Below are 17,476 nucleotides of genomic sequence, written 5' to 3'. Positions count from 1 at the left end.
AGGTCCAAGACGCTATCTGTAGGGCCAGCAAGATGCAGGAACGCATCCACTGCCTAGGGCGCCACACGCCTGCGCTCCGGCCGTACCGTCACCAGGTGCTTCTCCCTCCAACAGCCAGTAAATGGGCCAACGCCAGGATCAAGGCCACTTGTGTCGCTCCGCGGGACTCCTTCCAGGAGGAGGGCCACCACCACTGACCCGCAGGCCCACTCCACTAAGCCAGGCTATAGCCCCCACGGGACCAATCCACTGCGAGGCAATATACCGCCAGGCACCCCCGCCTGTCTCCTCCCCTGCGTAGCGGGACCTGTCCAGTCAAGTCAAGTCAAGTCATAAAATTTGTATAGCGCACTACATACCCAGAGGGTTTCAAGGCGCTTAGGAAGGGGAGGAGGATTATTTGTCAAATATCCACGTTTTAAGCTGCTTTCTGAACGCTAGGTGATTCTGGGTGAGGCGAAGGTAAGCGGGGAGTGAGTTCCATGTTTTGGCAGCCAGGTATGAAAAGGATCTGCCTCCCATGGTGGTCTTGTTGATGCGAGGTACAGTGGCGAAGGCTTGGCTGGAAGAGCGAAGTTGGCGGGAGGGGGTGTAGAAGGACAGTCGAGAGTTGAGGCAATCTGGTCCGATGTCGTAGAGTGATTTGTGTGCGTGGGTTAGCAGTCGGAAAGTGATCCTCTTATTGACGGGTAGCCAGTGGAGGTCTTTAAGGTGACCAGAGATGTGTTTGTTGCGTGGGATGTCTAATATGAGCCTGGCTGAGGCGTTTTGGATTCGTTGTAGTTTCTTCTGGAGTTTAGCAGTGGTACCTGCGTAGAGGGTGTTTCCGTAGTCCAGTCGGCTGGTGACTAGAGCGTGGGTGACTGTTTTCCTTGTTTCGGAGGGGATCCAGCGAAATGTTTTTCTGAGCATGCGAAGAATGTTAAAGCAGGAAGATGATACGGCGTTGACTTGTCTGTTCATTGAGAGTGAAGAATCCAGGATGACGCCAAGGTTCCGTGCGTGGTCTGTCGGGATGGGTGCTTTTCCGAGGGCTTCCGGCCACCAGGAGTCGTCCCATGCAGAGGGGGATGTACCTAAGATGAGGACTTCTGTTTTGTCTGAGTTCAGTTTCAGACGGCTTTGTTTCATCCATTCGGCGACTTCTTTCATTCCTTCGTGTAGGTTAGTTTTGGCGGTGCTGGGGTCCTTGGTGAGAGAGAGGATCAGTTGAGTGTCGTCCGCGTAAGAGATGATGTTGAGGTTGTGTTGGCGGGCGATGGCCGCGAGGGGGCTCATGTATACGTTGAAGAGGGTGGGACTGAGTGAGGATCCTTGAGGTACGCCGCAAATGATTTCAGAGGCCTCGGACTTGAATGGTGGGAGGCGGACTCTCTGGGTTCTTCCGGTGAGGAACGAGGTGATCCATTCCAGTGCTTTTCCTTGGATTCCGATGTTTCTGAGGCGTTGTAAAAGGGTGCTGTGGCAGACTGTGTCGAAGGCTGCGGAGAGGTCGAGGAGGATGAGGGCGACTGTGTCTCCATTGTCCAGTAGAGTTCGAATGTCGTCTGTTGCTGCGATGAGGGCGGTCTCAGTGCTGTGTTTGGCTCGGAAGCCAGATTGTGAGGGGTCGAGTGATTTGTTGGCTTCGAGGAAGGCGGCGAGCTGGTTGTTGACGGCTTTCTCGATGACTTTGGCCGGGAATGGAAGAAGCGAGATGGGGCGGTAGTTTTTGAGTTCGGTGGGGTCTGCTGTTGGTTTTTTCAGAAGGGCGGTGAGTTCAGCGTGTTTCCAGTCTTCTGGGAAGGTAGCGGAGTTGAAGGAGCAGTTGATGACGTCTCGGAGGTGCGGTGCTATGACGGAGTCTGCTTTGTTGAAGATGTGGTGAGGGCATGGGTCTGTGGGGGATCCGGAGTGGATGGAATTCATCAGGCGGATGGTGTCCTCAGTGGAGATTGGGTTCCAGGCGTTAAGGGTGTTTACGGGGGGAAGATGGTCAGCAGATGGTAGGGTGGGTTGGCTTCCGGGTTGGTTGTCAAAGCTGTTGTGGATGTCAGCAATCTTGTTGTGGAAAAAAGAGGCTAGGGAGTCGCAGAGGGTTTGAGAGGGGGTGATGTCGTTGGAGTTGGCCGAGGGGTTGGAGAATTCCTTGACGATGTTGAAAAGTTCCTTGCTGTTGTGGGCGTTGTTGTCAAGTCGATCCTTGAATGCTGTTTTCTTGGCTTTTCGGATCAGTTGGTGGTGAGTACGGGTGGCGCTTTTGAAAGCGTCCTTGGTGCTGGTGGATGGGTCTTTTTTCCAGGCCTTTTCAAGGGAGCGGCACAGTTTCTTGGACTTCTTGAGATCATCGTTGAACCATGAGGCCTTCTTGTTGCCGAGTTTGTGTTGACGTTTTTTCAGTGGTGCTAAGGTGTCGGCGGTGTTGGATAACCAAAGGGTGAGGTTGGAGGCAGCTTCGTTGGCGTTAGAAGAGAGGGCTGGGGAGGTTCGAAGGAGCGATGTGGAGATCTGATCCGTGGTGATTTTGTTCCAGTTTCTTTGTAGAGTTGGTTGGCAGTGGATGATGGGTTTCGGCTTGTTGTAGGTGAAGTGAACGCAGCTGTGGTCAGTCCAGAGGAGATCCGTAGTGTGGCTGAAGGAGACATGGTTGCTGGAGGTGAAGATGGGGTCGAGTGTGTGACCTGCGATGTGGGTGGGGGAAGTGACCAGTTGTTTAAGTCCGAGGTTGGCGAGGTTGTCTAAGAGGGTGGCGGTGTTGCGGTCGTTGATCTTTTCAAGGTGGAAGTTGAGGTCTCCCAGAAGGATGTAGTCTTTGGAGGGGAGCGCGTGTGGGGTGATGAAGTCCGTGATGTCTTCACTGAATTTTGCGCGGGGTCCTGGTGGTCTGTAGAGGAGGGTGCCTCTGAGTGTGGTCTTGGGGTCGATGTGGATCTGGAAGTGAAGGTGTTCGGAGTTAGCGAGGTTGGCGTCGGAGCTGGTAGAGATGCGGATGGATTTCTTATGGACGATAGCGATTCCTCCTCCTGTGTGGTCGGTGCGGTCCTTGCGTGTGATCTTATAGTCATCTGGGATAGCGATGGCGATGTCAGGGGCGGAGGAAGCGTTCATCCATGTTTCCGTTAGGAAGGCGACGTCAGGAGAGATGGTGTCTAGTAGGTTCCAAAGGTCAATGGCGTGCCTGTGGACCGAGCGGGTGTTGAGAAGGATGCATTGTAGGTGGTTGGGGTCGGGAATCTGTGGTGTGGTCGTAGCGGAGATGTTGTCGGTGCCGCTAAATTTGCAGGAGAAGCAGGAGAACGGTCCATGGGTGCGTCCAGGAGCGGCTTGGACGCAGTTGGGGGCGTGGCCGGGGTTAAGGGCTAGGAGGGTGGCGGCATCGTAGGTAGTGCGGGGGGGCTGGGGAGCGCGAGGGGCAGGGGGTCTGGCGCTGGGCGCGGTCCAGGCGCGGACGGGCGTAGACGGGCTTACCTTTGGCGCACCTTCGGCGCGAATGGGGCGCGGACGCTGCGCGTGAACGCTGCGCGCGGGAACTCCTGTCATATATGGATGGTGGAGGGGGGAGGGGCGAGGGCGTCTCAGCTGGGAGGCGGGGCGGGCACACGAGGGCAAGCACAACAAACAAAATGGAGGCAGAGGGGGGGGGCACAGCGGAGCGCTAGCGGCAAAGCGCGTTTACACAGTCTAACCAGCACACAGCACAGAGATGCACCAAGCGCTCCTACAGCAAAGCGCTGATCCTGCAAATAACAAAACAAAAATACCAGGCAGTGAGAACAGCAAATAGCGCTACAATACCAGCAGTCAGCAGGGACCCTGGGAGCGACCACTCGGCTCGTGGAAGAGCAGTGAGTCACGGCGCCTGGAGGGAGGAGAGCGTTATTCAGGACAGTGGGAGGGCGTCTCAGCTGGGAGGCGGGGCGGGCACACGAGGGCAAGCACAACAAACAAAATGGAGGCGGAGGGGGGGGCACAGCGGAGCGCTAGCGGCAAAGCGCGTTTACACAGTCTAACCAGCACACAGCACAGAGATGCACCAAGCGCTCCTACAGCAAAGCGCTGATCCTGCAAATAACAAAACAAAAATACCAGGCAGTGAGAACAGCAAATAGCGCTACAATACCAGCAGTCAGCAGGGACCCTGGGAGCGACCACTCGGCTCGTGGAAGAGCGAGTGGCCCCGCAGCGGTTCCGTGCCTCAGGAGGGTAAAGTGCAGTACACCACAGGGGGGAACGCTGGATCTACGCTCCTCGGCCAAATGTCACACACCCCCCCCCCACTCGAGCAGCTCCAAAGGACGCCACTCGGCAGCAGGAGAGGGTATACGGGGGGGATAGCCCAACTGCGTCTCCAGGGGAGGAGGGGGGGGACTCCACCGCCCCACAGAGCGGTCGCTGCAACCTCGCGGCAGCCCGCCCAGCAGCCGATCCGGCCCGCGAGCCAGCTGACGATGTGGAGCGGGGGCCTCCAGTAGATTGTCCACGGCCCTCCCCCCTAAGCGTGATCTGGGTACCTCTTCCGCCGCCGCCTCCGCGGTCGTGATGGCAAGGACCGACTCCTCCCTCTGCGGCACACCGGCCGTGTCCCACTTCCGGTCCGCTGTTGGTAGGCGAGAGCCCCGGCTTCACTCGTGACCACAGGCCTCTCCACGCCGGGGCCCAAGGCGCCGCACAGCAAGCCACCACAGCCCGCAATCGATCACTGCAGCTCCGCTGCAGGGTCCGGTGGGCGAATCCGTTGGTCCGGGCTGCCTCGGGTGAGGGAAGCAAAGGATATCGTCAGGATATCAGTACGGCGGGACGGAGCTCTTTCAAGCTGCGTCCGCCATGATCGCCGCCTTGGCCACGCCCCGTGTATTTTTTAAATTAATATATATCTTCTATAGTCTAAACCTCACAGACAAAATGTTAGAAACAGCAAAATACATCAAATCCCAATAAAGGAAGCTGTGTGTAAATTATAGAGGACGTTCCCATAGTAAGGAGCCTTTCACGTGAGAAAACACACTGGAAATGCGCCAAATATTATCCAGGCATTTACTATGGCAAGCCTACCACTAAAAAGGAAATAGTTGAAAGCATTAGGGAACATAACCGTCCCACTAATGTTACTGAAATTGTAGTTAGAAGTGTTTTACTGGGACTGATAAAGGTCTGTACGAACCCACAAGAGAAACAATACTTAAAAATGTTATACCAAATGTTCCTGAACAAGCAACAGGCCAACTCCTTGCGTGCCAAGACTGACATGATTAATTGCCAGAACATGAAGGGCAGCCAAGGAATCACCAGTAACACCTATAAATATGAAGATACAGACATACACCAACACTTGCTAACCACAATTAAAAAAGAGACATAGTTACAATATGATAACCTCAGTAATGATAAAAGAATTATAAATTATGCTACCAATTTACCATTTTTAATACAATGTAATATGTGATTGATAAATGGTACTTATAAGGAGTGGCTTCCGCCATTCATTCAAAGATACACATTATATGGTCATTATCAAAATACAATCATCACGTTACCTAACAAACAAATTACAAGTTACAGTGAGCTATTAGTACATGTACAACAACACACTAACAACTATAACCCCCAAAAAAATCATTATAGATTTTGAACAGGCAATGATTTTGACCAGACTTGAACTCTACCCACATACTGCTAATTAGGAATGCTTCTATCACTTTAACCAGAGCACACAGAGAAACCCACAAAAATCCCCCCTGAAAATAGAAAATGCACCTAACTTTGGCCCTCATTAGGATGACAGGGGGACTTTGTCCGCCTGCCATCCCATCGGAAAAAGGGACCGCCCGCCATAAGGGCGGGGGTCCCGATGGTGGCATTAGGATGCGCCCGCCACAGTGGCGGGCGCCGCCCGCCGCAATGGTAAAAATTCACGTCGTGCATTTCAAAGCACAACATGACAGGCACCGCGCAGTGCCTGCCATGTTGCACTTTGAAATGCGAGGGTACCATAGGTACCCCCATGTACACCCCCCACCCCCCAGAGTCCCTGGGGGCCCGCAACGGGCCCCCGCAGGGATTCTCCGCATGCCTTGCGCCGCCACGGAAAGGCATTCACATTGGCCCATCATAATATGGCTGGCGGTGTCTCATAGACACCGCCACCATATTATACCTTTTCCGCCCGGTCGCCTTGCGGGGCGGAAAAGCGGCGGACGGTCTTACTGTCCGCCGCGGTCCCCCCCGCCATCCTAATATGGCGGGGGTTTTCAGAGCCGGCGGTGGCTACCGCCAGCCTGGCAGGGGCGATCCGCCCGCCATCCTAATGGGCCCCTTAGAATTTGCACACAAAATAATAAGTGATGAGCTTTATCAAATTTCCCTGTAACAGAAGTCACTAAACATTATGATATGCTAATTGAATCCCCATATTACCAACAACATGAAATTAAACTAGCTTCTTTAATGGATGATTTCAGGGATACTTGGGTTTGTTGCCTATACCAAACAGGCCACAAACCCCAACCCAAGTATGACATTGCATGTGGAATGTCTATACCAGCAAAATGTCCCAAGAAGCAAGGAGAAATAACGCAGAGGAAGGGTGACAAAATTCATTCAAAGGAACACTTGGGAAAAGCCACCCTGCAGTCTACCAGTTTCTAGAAATATTTAAAAAAAGAACGAAGCTACCAGGAGCTAAGAGTGAAACAGTCCCCAACCCAACTCAAATCAAAAATCTTCAAATAAACTAAACAAATGCACAAACACCTAGCATGCAAGTAACATTTTCTGACAACTCAGGCCTACTCCATCTATAGTCGGTAGCAAGAACCATACTGTAAAAAAATGAATCAACACCATTTAACCTCCCTAAAACATGATCAATGTTTATTTATTAATATATAACTATTAATAAGCACATTTTAAATATCAATCTGAATAAAACAAAATATTCAAAAGACAAGAATTCAGATGGGTAATTAAAATATACTATAACAAATATTTAAAAATATATAAATATACAACACAAAGTCACCAATATTTTTTAAAATAATTTTCTATCACACTAGCAGCCCGTCCCGATGTTGTCTGGGTATGAAATAGAATGTGTGTAATGTGACACGCTCATTCGCGTGTGCCCCCGCTTGAGAGCCATCGGCGACCGTTTAACAATTAGAATTGTGTGAGTCTTGAATGATTGTTTCCCGCGGTAAACACCCATTATCCTGCAACTTTCTTTCCGCATACCATCACTCCGCATACTTTCATTACGAAAGTACCATGACTCCGCAATGCCATTATAACGCATGGCATTACATTTTATATGCTTTTACCACGCATACATTTACAACGAAATTCGTTGTAAATGTATGAATGGTAAAAGCATGTTTTTTTTTTTAATGTTTGGATAAGGTAAGTATGGGTAAAGGGGTATATGTTTTGGGGTACTGAGGTATATGTTTTGGGGTGTTTGGGTATTTTAAGGGTTCAGATATAGTTTTGGTTTATGGGGTACAGGTTTTTTTAGGGTTTAGGGATAGGTATGGGTTTTGGGGTACAGGGGTATTTTTAGGGTTTAGGGCTAGGTTTGGGTTTTGGGGTACAGGGGTATTTTTAGGGTTCAGGGCTAGGTTTAGGTTTTGGGGTACAGGGGTATTTTTAGGGTTCAGGGCTATGTTTGGGTTTTGGGGTACAGGGGTAGTTTTAGGGTTCAGGGTTGGTTTGGGTTTTGGTGTACAGGGGTATTTTAGGGTTCAGGGATAGGTTTGGGTTTGGGGTACAGGTTTTTTTAGGGTTCAGGGGTAGGTTTGGTTTTTGGGGTACAGGGGTGTTTTTAGGGTTCAGGGCTAGGTTTGGGTATTGGGTACAGGGGTATTTTTAGGGTTCAGGGCTAGGTTTGGGTTTTGGGGTACAGGGGTGTTTTAGGGTTCAGGAGTAGGTTTGGATTTTGGGGTACAGGGGTATTTTTAGGGTTCAGGGCTAGGTTTGGGTTTTGGGGTACAGGGGTATTTTTAGGGTTCAGGCCTAGGTTTGGGTTTTTGGGTACAGGGGTATTTTTAGGGTTCAGGGGTAGGTTTGGGTTTTGGGGTACAGGGGTATTTTAGGGTTCGGGGTAGGTCTGTGTTTTGGGGTACAGGGGTATTTTAAGTTTCAGGGACAGGTTTGGGTTTTGGGGTACAGAGGTATTTTTAGGGTTCAGGGCTAGGTTTGGGTTTTGGGGTACAGGGGTATTTTAGGGTTCAGGGCTGGGTTTGGGTTTTGGGGTGCAGGGGTATTTTTAGGGTTCAGGGCTAAGTTTGCGGAAGAGCGTTGGTGTGGGTCATAAAAAAATAAGAACAGCGGGAAACGAATATGTGATGATATTCCGCAAACCAACATCCTGCATACCATCACTTCGCAATTTTTATAACGCAGGACTATTACTCCGCAAAGCCATCATTTCTAAAACTTTTACAACATGATGACTACTCTAAAAAACAATACACTAAGGCAAAATCCAATAACAATGACTAGCCTAAGGGTCTGATTTAGATTTCAGTGGACGTGTTACTCCGTCACAACGGTGACGGATATCCTGTCTGCCGAAATATAAATCCCATAGGATATTATGGGATTTATATTTTGGCAGATAGGATATCTGTCACCATTGTAATGGAGTAACCTGTCTGCCGAAATCTAAATCAGAGCCTGAGTCTCAACACCTTCACCCTACCACTAAACCCTTAGAAAATATGTTTTAAATGATCTTACTTAAATTGGAGAACAGCAATAGGAAACTGCGATTGCACTGCCACAGCTGCCAGGGAACCGCTGTTCCCTGGCAGTGGTGCAGCGGGCACGCCCTCAGTAATATGCTGGTGGTGCCACTGTGGAACCGCCATGCATATTACGAGTTTCAGGACCACCAGCGGTGTCATGGAGGTCTTTACTACATGAAAAGGCTGGCGGTCCTGAAACAAAGCTCTTTGCATGGGGATGCATGCAGGGGGCACAGCATGTGCCCATCTATGTGAATGCATCCCATTTCCTGCACTGTTTGGACTTTACAGTCCAGGCCATGCAGGAATTTTGTTTGCGTTCCCATTGCGGTGCCCATTTTCAGAGGCACCACTGTGAGAGCATCAAAAAATCCTGCAAGACATGGGGGAAAATCAAAGTCTGGCAGGCGGTGGGCACATGGGTTTGGCGGCCCACTCCTGCACCACGAAACTGATAATCAGGACCTAAATGGTAAAGAAAGACTATAAATTCAAGAAAATAGGAGAAAAAAGTGTCAGTCCCTCCTACAGCATGCAGCTCTTCTTCCTGGCAGAATGTCCTCAGTCCAGAAGTGTTCTGATCTTGGGATGTCAGAGGTCTAATACTTATAAACTGTTCTGCCTTTGAAGTAGGCAAACTGCAAAGTAAAATCTTTGTAGTACACAAGACCCTGCTTTCCCCTTGCCCTGGCTCCAGATACACTAAAGGGGGCTGGAGACAGCTTTGTGTGAGGACATGGACAGCCGTAGTTAGGTGTCAGTGACAACTCCTCCAGACAACTCCTCCCACCACTCTATCTCAGGAAAGGTGTAGGAGTGAGATGTCATCCATACTGGTAGGCAATATAGTTTAGGAGTGCTTGGTCTAGAAAAGCACAAACTCAGAATTGAAAACGGAACACCATAATTGAGGGGTTCTCTTTAATAATAAGCATCAATTTCTATGCTCTAATCTATATGTTTGAAGTTTGCAGGCAGTTCTTTGATGACAGTTAATAATTCACTGTTCCATATTATGATTTTTTAACTTGGAAACTGCAAGTAACAAAAGGATGTCTCTTAGAAAAGCAGTTACCCACTGACCTATTTACATTATATGTACTTTGCGATCTGCATGGTACACGTTCATTGCAGGAGGGATATTAACCCTCTGTGCTATTTTATAATCAGTCACAACCTCAACTGGACCAAACTCCATCTCTCTTTCGGGAGATCATTAATCACCGGTGTTATCTTGACATTCTTACTGTTGCCTGAAAATTGCTGGAGGCAAGGAACGCAGCACCAGGTGCTTTTAAAACCAAAATAAACTTGCAATCTCTGCGCCACCTGAAGTAAGCATCCGGTGCGGTGGCACCGGTTGCACTGCCCCGGAGACGGACCTGGTTTGGGCATGGCAAGTGGGTGCATTTGCCAGTTCGAAATGGCAATTTAAAACTGCACTCACAGACATGGCAATGAGACTTGTTTGTAGGGTTACTCATGTGGGTGGCACAATCAGTGCTGCAGGCCCACTAGTAGCATTTGATTTACAGGCCCTGGTCACACCTGATGCACTTTACGGGGGAATTACTGGTCAATCAAATATGCCAATCATGGATAAACCAATCACCAATAGAATTCACACAGGGAGCACTTGCACTTTAGCACAGGTCAGCAGAGGTAAAGTGCTACAAATCCTAAAAGCAGCAAAAATAAAATACAGCACACTGTAAAAAAGTCAGAGGAAATCATGCCAAAAGATGCCTGGTCTAACAGAGGCATTTTCTGCAGCACACGTAGAAAGAGGAAAAAACCGAGGAGAAATAAAGATATTTTTCCTTGTTCCTCCTCACTTGGGAGGCGTAGCATTTTGACACATTCCCAGGTCTACCACTAAAGGTGAATCTGGGAAATTGACAGAATCTTTGGGTGGATGTGTGGGAACACCCACACTCCACCCATGGAACACCTCCCTGCATCAGAGTAATAGAAGGTCGCGAGTTGCACTGCCTTGTGTTACATTAGATCTAACAAGCCATGGAGGCCCATGCAAGGTGGGCTTGCTTGGTTTGGTAAATCTCACTTAGGTTGTGCGTCACCCTTGCGCCTCCTTGCATGGCGCATGGGCGACGCAAAACCTTGATAAATAAGGGCCTGGGCAGGACAAGCCGAAGAATGATGATTAAAGCTATCAAATCAAGAGCACACAGCTCTTGAGATAGACAGCAAAGCCATCCAATTACAAGAAAACTGTTGACCCTAAGCCCACTCTAAGTATACAGATGTATTCAAAATAAAAGGTCTTCGTACAAAGAGGTAAACCTGTCTGTGAGTAAGACATAAAAAGAAGGGACACTGGTGTGTATTTTGCAGAACTGATTGCATTGTTTAGACAATTATAGTGTTGTGTTACCTTGACCTAATTGTTATCCGGTTATCAATTGCCTTGTCTAGACAATTACATGGTTGTGTTTATTTGACGTATTTGTTTTTCGGTTACATGCATAACAAAGAAACTGAGAAAAGAACTGTAAAGTTCTATTTGGCATACTTGTATCATTTTCAACTTAATTTTAGCCACGTACCATCAAAGTGTTCGACATAGCTCAAATTAGGGTGAGGTTTTTTTTTATTTCACTAATTTTGGAGTAAAAATAATGAAAGGAATGCTTGTAGACTGAATAAATAACTGCCTCAGTCTGCATCCGTTGTGAATCTCAATAGCAATAATTTGCAGATATGAAAGATGGCACTGATGGGATTAGCAGACTCCACTTGCCAACCGACTGACTTTTTGCTGCGACTGACGTGTACAACCCTCTCTGCAAAGGGATGGGAAAGTCAAATGGATGGCTTGACATGACTCCAGATTTGAACAAGGCACTGGTACCTTTCATTGTCAATGAAAATCACTGAAAAAGGGGATTCATGCACCAGTGCCAGAATAAATAATATTTTTCATTCATCTCAGGTCTAGAGAGATTACAAACAGCCCTAACGCCTGCTGACACCCCCCCCCCTAGAAATAGTACTGCTAAATTCCCAAGTTATCTTGTTGACAGAAACGTTTTAAGGCATGGACAAAGGGGGCTCTGGTCCAGGGCCCAAGCCTTTTGGGGGCCCAATGTTAGATTCAGCTCTTTTCTCCACTCAGTCCTGCCCTGAGGACCTTGCATGATTCTTAAAGATAGATTGTTTTAAATACCACTTTCTTTTAGTTTATTTTTCATATGGGTGATGAGTAGGTGTCTTTCACAAACATTATGCAGAGACATGTTGGGTTTGTTTTTCAACACCATGCAAATCCATTAAAAAAAAAATCCTGTTAGACCGAAACAGGACCACACATTTGAGAAATGGCAGTGGCTCACAGAGATTATTTCCAATAATATTAGTGAGCTGCTGTTATATTACAAAACTGAAAAAACACATCACTACCCCTGAATATTAGATGGAAGCACATTTAGAATTTGGACCAGTGTGCCTGTGCAATGTCAATGTCCTAACCAATGACAACTTGAAAAAGCTGAAATACGTTTGGCTCAGGGCGCCCAAAATCTTTAAGATGTCCTTGCTTGTTGATGCAGCATACCTAAGGTGAACAGTGCACACTCTAGGTGTAGCTAAGTCTCCTGGATTGTATCTTTATAAACTTAAGAATTTTAAAACCTTAGGGCCATATGTATCAAGCTAATCTTTAGTCGCAAACGTTGCGAATCGCAAAAAACAGTGTTTGCGATTAAAAATGCGCTTTTCGGAATGTATGTACCATTTTTTTTTAGCAAATTAAGAAAACGCTAAAATAGTGATTCCTTACGTTGCGAGAGGCAGAATTCTGCGATTTCCCATGCAATTTCTTATTTTGCGATTACCTCAGTTTGCGAAATTCGCAAATTGGATAATCGCAAAATAAGGAATCGCAATGAAATGTATCAAAAAATCGCAATTTGCTAATTCTCGAAATTCGCAATTTAGAGAATCGCAATTACCACCAAGTGAGAGCAGGTGGTAACCAGGTGCAAAGTATAAAAGGAGGCCCACAATGCAACTGCCTTCTTCCACAATGTCTGGGCTTTACGTGATAGCGAGGAGGCTGCGACTGGGAGCTGCTGCACAGAGGAGGAGAAGCCAGGAGAGGATATTCTGTGTGCGCATTTCCATCTTCAATCGCACAGAGGCGGATATCTACACACACTACAGAGGAGGATATCTACACACACTCCAGACTGGATGAAGAGAGTATCCTTGACTTAATTGAGGAACTCAAATCCTTCCTTGAACACCCCACACGCTGGACCCAATCCATCCCCACCCACATCCAGGTCCTGTGCTCCCTGCACCTCTTGGCATCAGGCAGTTTCCAGGGGGTGATTGCCTTAGTAGGAGGGGTGTCACAAAGTGCTCTTTCGCGCTTTTTCCATGCATTCCTTGATGCCATGGTACATAGGATGCCCCACCACATTTACTTCCCAAGCACCCCACAGGCACTGCAGGAGACCAAACAGGACTTTTATCAAATTGCCCGATTTTCCCATGTAATCGGATGCACAGATGGGATGCACATTGCAATATCCCCCCCATCCCACAATGAGTACGAGAGGGCTATCTACTAGGTAAATGCATTTGAACAGTGGACACACTTGTCAAGGATAGCATGTGCAGGACAGTGTCTAACCATATACCTTCCTCCCCTCAGGTGACAGTGTGTATGCAGTTCGTGACTTTATACTGACGCTCTACCTCAATCCAGCCAATGCAGCAGAGCGGTGGTACAACAGCGCGCACATTGCAACAAGAGGCACCATTGAGAGGACATTTGGGATTCTCAAAAGCAGATTTAGGTGCATACACAAGAGTGGAGGGGCACTGCAATATAGCCAGAAACCTGTTGCAAGATAGTGGTCGCATGTGCCATCTTGCACAACATCGCCACCAGGAAAGGCACACCGGTGGAGGTCACTGAATCTGACTCATCAGATGTGGAGGGCCCAGCTCCAGGACGCATGCCTGCCGGTTTAGCAAGACACAAAGCTAAATTACAATTGTCAGACTGTGTTTTTATTCCTTAACATCAGGATTTTAAACGTCACACAGGCTGAGTGAAAAACAATGTCTTTCATAATGTCCAGCACGTGTTAATGCACAGTGCAAGTATCCCTTCATGGGCAAGTGTCCATCCGCAGTGGTTAGCTGCACCCATCCTGTGGTCCCATGTATGTGTGCTTACAAGCGGCGCTGGCGGGAGAAAGCACCTCTTTGGGGATGCACAGTGCCTCCTTCACTTGTTTCAGTTGCCCTGCTGTTACGTCCACTATGACGCCTATCCATGGTTGGTGGGGGGGTGGCGCTGCTCCGTACTGATAAGGCAGCTCATCTACAGCCATAGAGATTTGGAGCAGGGCCCTTGCCATGTCCTGGTTGTTGTGCGCAACCTCACGCTGCATGCAGATGCAGCATCTAGCTAGAATATTGTTTGAAGAGGCCAGGCGGTTCACCGCACGTGTATATAGGTCCAGGCGCTGCATCTTCCTATGGCTGGCTGCACGGTCAGCCCTGAGTTTACCACAGAGTGCCTCCATGGCACATGTCATGCTCCTGTAGTCTGCCCTGACTTCCCTTTGTAGTGATTTATTATTCTTTGCTTGCAGGCGCTGTACCTGCAACATGTTCAACTCAAGACCGGCAAACACGGACCCATCCCCAGGATCTACAGCAATTGTTGCAGCACGGGACCTGCGCCTGTTTGAGACTCCTGGCATTGGCTCTGCACGGTGGTGCTGTTGTGGTTCAGGCTGAGTGTAATCGGTTTGCCCCTCACCATCAGTGTCCTGGCCCTCATCCTCCAAAGGAGGTAGTGGTCTCACAACAATCCTCCTGCGACGCTTGGGGGGGTTCACTGGACTAGCCTTGTCCTCACTTTCATCCTCCTGCGCAGCTGCTGTTCTGGTAGGGGAATTGCCGTCTCCCACTACCTGTTGCCTAATTTGCAGTAGATGCTGTGGACGTAAAATCACACATTTATTTTCTGTCCTGACTAGCACTTGACAATAATTAAATTTCACTTTTTAGTATTACACGTATCTTGTTTTCCACTTTCCTGATGCGCACATGCGTTTTTGGGAATGGCTGGGTGTAAATGTACCAATGTAATGTGCATGTGACTACATCTCCCATAATGCATTGCAGTGTGTGTTTGCGTACCTGCACTGGATTACTACTTTCAACCTGCCTAAAGGTCGCTGTTCGGTGTGTGGGGGTAGTTGGGGAGGGGTCAGGGGTATGATGGCATGCCTCTTACCTGGTCCTGGTCCAGGGGGGTCAGAGCTGTCCAGGTCAGCCACACCCATGACGCTCTCAGGAAGTTTTGTTGCCTCCACAAGTTCCTCCAAAGGTGTTGAGTCTGTGGCAGTGGAGGTCCCTGCACCTGTCTTCCTTGCTTGCTCCAACCTGGTAGCCACCTTCTCTTTGGAGCGGTGGCGCATGTCATACCAGCGCTTACGCAGGTCCTCCACACTCCTATGTGTCACCCCAACAGCATTCACCTTTTCTTGGATGTCTGCCCATATGCGCCTCTTCCGTGTCTCAGGCACCCTCAGAGATTTCTTTCCAAACAGCAGTTCATGGTTTGTAACCATTTCCTGTATGAGGACTTCCAGCTCTGCTTCTGAAACCTTTTGTTTTCTCTTCCTCTGGTTTTCCTGCTGCTGCTGCTTCTGGGGGGTGTCATGGCTGGGCATGTCTCCTGTGTCCTACATTTTCAGAATCCACCACAGTGTTCCCTCTCAAACACTCCTTCACTCTGTGAATCAGAAACTCAGGTGCAGCATGGGTAGTCACACTTCCTGGTTGTGATATCATCAAGCTGCACCTGAGTTTCTGAATAGCAGATTCGCAAAATTTGTAATTTCACGATTTTTTCTGTTAAGAAATCGCAAAATTGCGATTTTTTAACATAAAAAATCGCAATTGTGGGAATCGCACTAAAAATAGCGATTTTTAAGGAATCGCAATTGTTTTGCGAATTCATACATACATACCACTTAGCTATTCTGAAATAGCGATTTCTTAAAAATCGCTATTACAGATTCGCTAACTGGTACCTTGATACTTATGGCCCATAATCTCTTGGGCGTTGTGGACGAAACTTCAATTTGTGAAAGTGCTCAAAACTGGGCATTTTGGTCGTGGAGGTCTCGTGCAAACACCCAGCACGGGAGCAACAGTTCTTGTGTTCCGCTCCAGGGCCCCCTTTAACCTGTCACACCCCACATGGCTCGGAGCAGGAGACTCTCCCGCTCTGGCCTAGGGGTATGATGGTCATGCAAATGATGCAAATGTGTAGTTGATGTGATTATTTTATTTGCAGGATTGGAATTCAGGAAATGGTTACTTGGATTTCCTTGGAGCACAGAGGGGACAAAAAACAGCCCCATTCTCCAAACTCTCAAGACATTGTGCCTAAAGAGATCTATTGCTAAAAAGCTGAGAAAATCAGCTCTTCAGTGCAACCTCCCTTGCTCTGCCAAGCGCCAGGTGGTAACAGTGGGGTGTGATTGACTGGTGCTTCAACTAGACACCAGGGATTTTTTTTGTAGAGGGAGCAGCCCATTAGCCAAGGTTTTGTGCTCGCTCACACCTCCAATATTTTTTGTCTTTCTACACCCTCGGTCGGCGTTTAAGGATATTTACCCCCAATATGTCCTCGTTGAGACAGAAAGTCCACACAATACCATGGAAATTATTTTTTCCAAAAAGGGCTAGGAGCAGCCCACCTTGCTTCAGGCTATGGCCCCACCCCAAAAGGGGGCATTATAATCATTGCCCCTCCATTGGGGCAGATTGGGTGGTCTGCCCCAGTGTGCATTCCGAGGACACAGAAAGCCTGCTGGACACCAGTAATAGATTTCCCCCAAAAAATCTGGGTGGATGTGGCCCACCTAGGTTAGGGCCATGCCCCCACCCCACAAGGAGCCAATACAGACTTTCTGCCCCCGGGGAGGCAGCTTCAAAATTACCCTCATTCCTGGGGAGCAGAAAGTCAACTAGACACCAGCGATTTTACATTTGGGCAAAACAAAGGGATGCAGGTGCCACCAGCACAGCTGGGGCATACCAGTCTTTCTGCCCCCCGGTTGCCCCAATTTGCCCCATGGAGGAGGAAGGCAGAAACCCCACTGGATGCCAGGAGTAAGTATGGGTGAATTTTGCAAATCTGGCGTTCGTGAATTTGCGTATTTGCGAACTCGCAATCCACAAAATACGCAAATTCTCGCGAATTTGCGGATTTTTTCTTTTTTTTTGTGTTCGGAAGGGTTTCTGCCAGTTCGCGAGGGTTTGGTACCAGTTCACAATTGCGAACTTACTTGTCGGCTCGCAACGGTCGCGACTATGTTGTTTCTACGTCTGGTTCATCATCACAGGTTCCCAGCACCCTCTGTTTCACCACTGCCACCCTCTGTTTCACCCATGCCACCCTCTGGTACATCAATGCCACCCTCTGGTTCATCATCACTGTAGATTATGGGGGGGGAAAGCAAGCACAATCGCCCTGCTTCAACTGACATGAATTAATTTGGGGTTGGTTTATTAATGTGTCACTGTTTTAAAATTCAAGTCTGGCACCTGCTTCCTTATCAGTAATTTGCTTTCTGTTGCAGTGCATTTTTTTTCCAGGACCTTTGTGGCCTACTTGTAGCTATTCTATGAGCCTGCTGTGAGGGTCAGAGCAGGGTCATACAATTGTTGCAACTAGCAACTGAACTCTGGAGGGGCCC

Source organism: Lissotriton vulgaris, chromosome 6 (genome assembly GCF_964263255.1).
Source record: "Lissotriton vulgaris chromosome 6, aLisVul1.2, whole genome shotgun sequence".
In the NCBI taxonomy this organism is placed as follows: Eukaryota; Metazoa; Chordata; class Amphibia; order Caudata; family Salamandridae; genus Lissotriton; species Lissotriton vulgaris.
The sequence above is the reverse complement of the archived record's forward strand: the minus strand, read 5'-3'. Positions refer to the sequence as shown.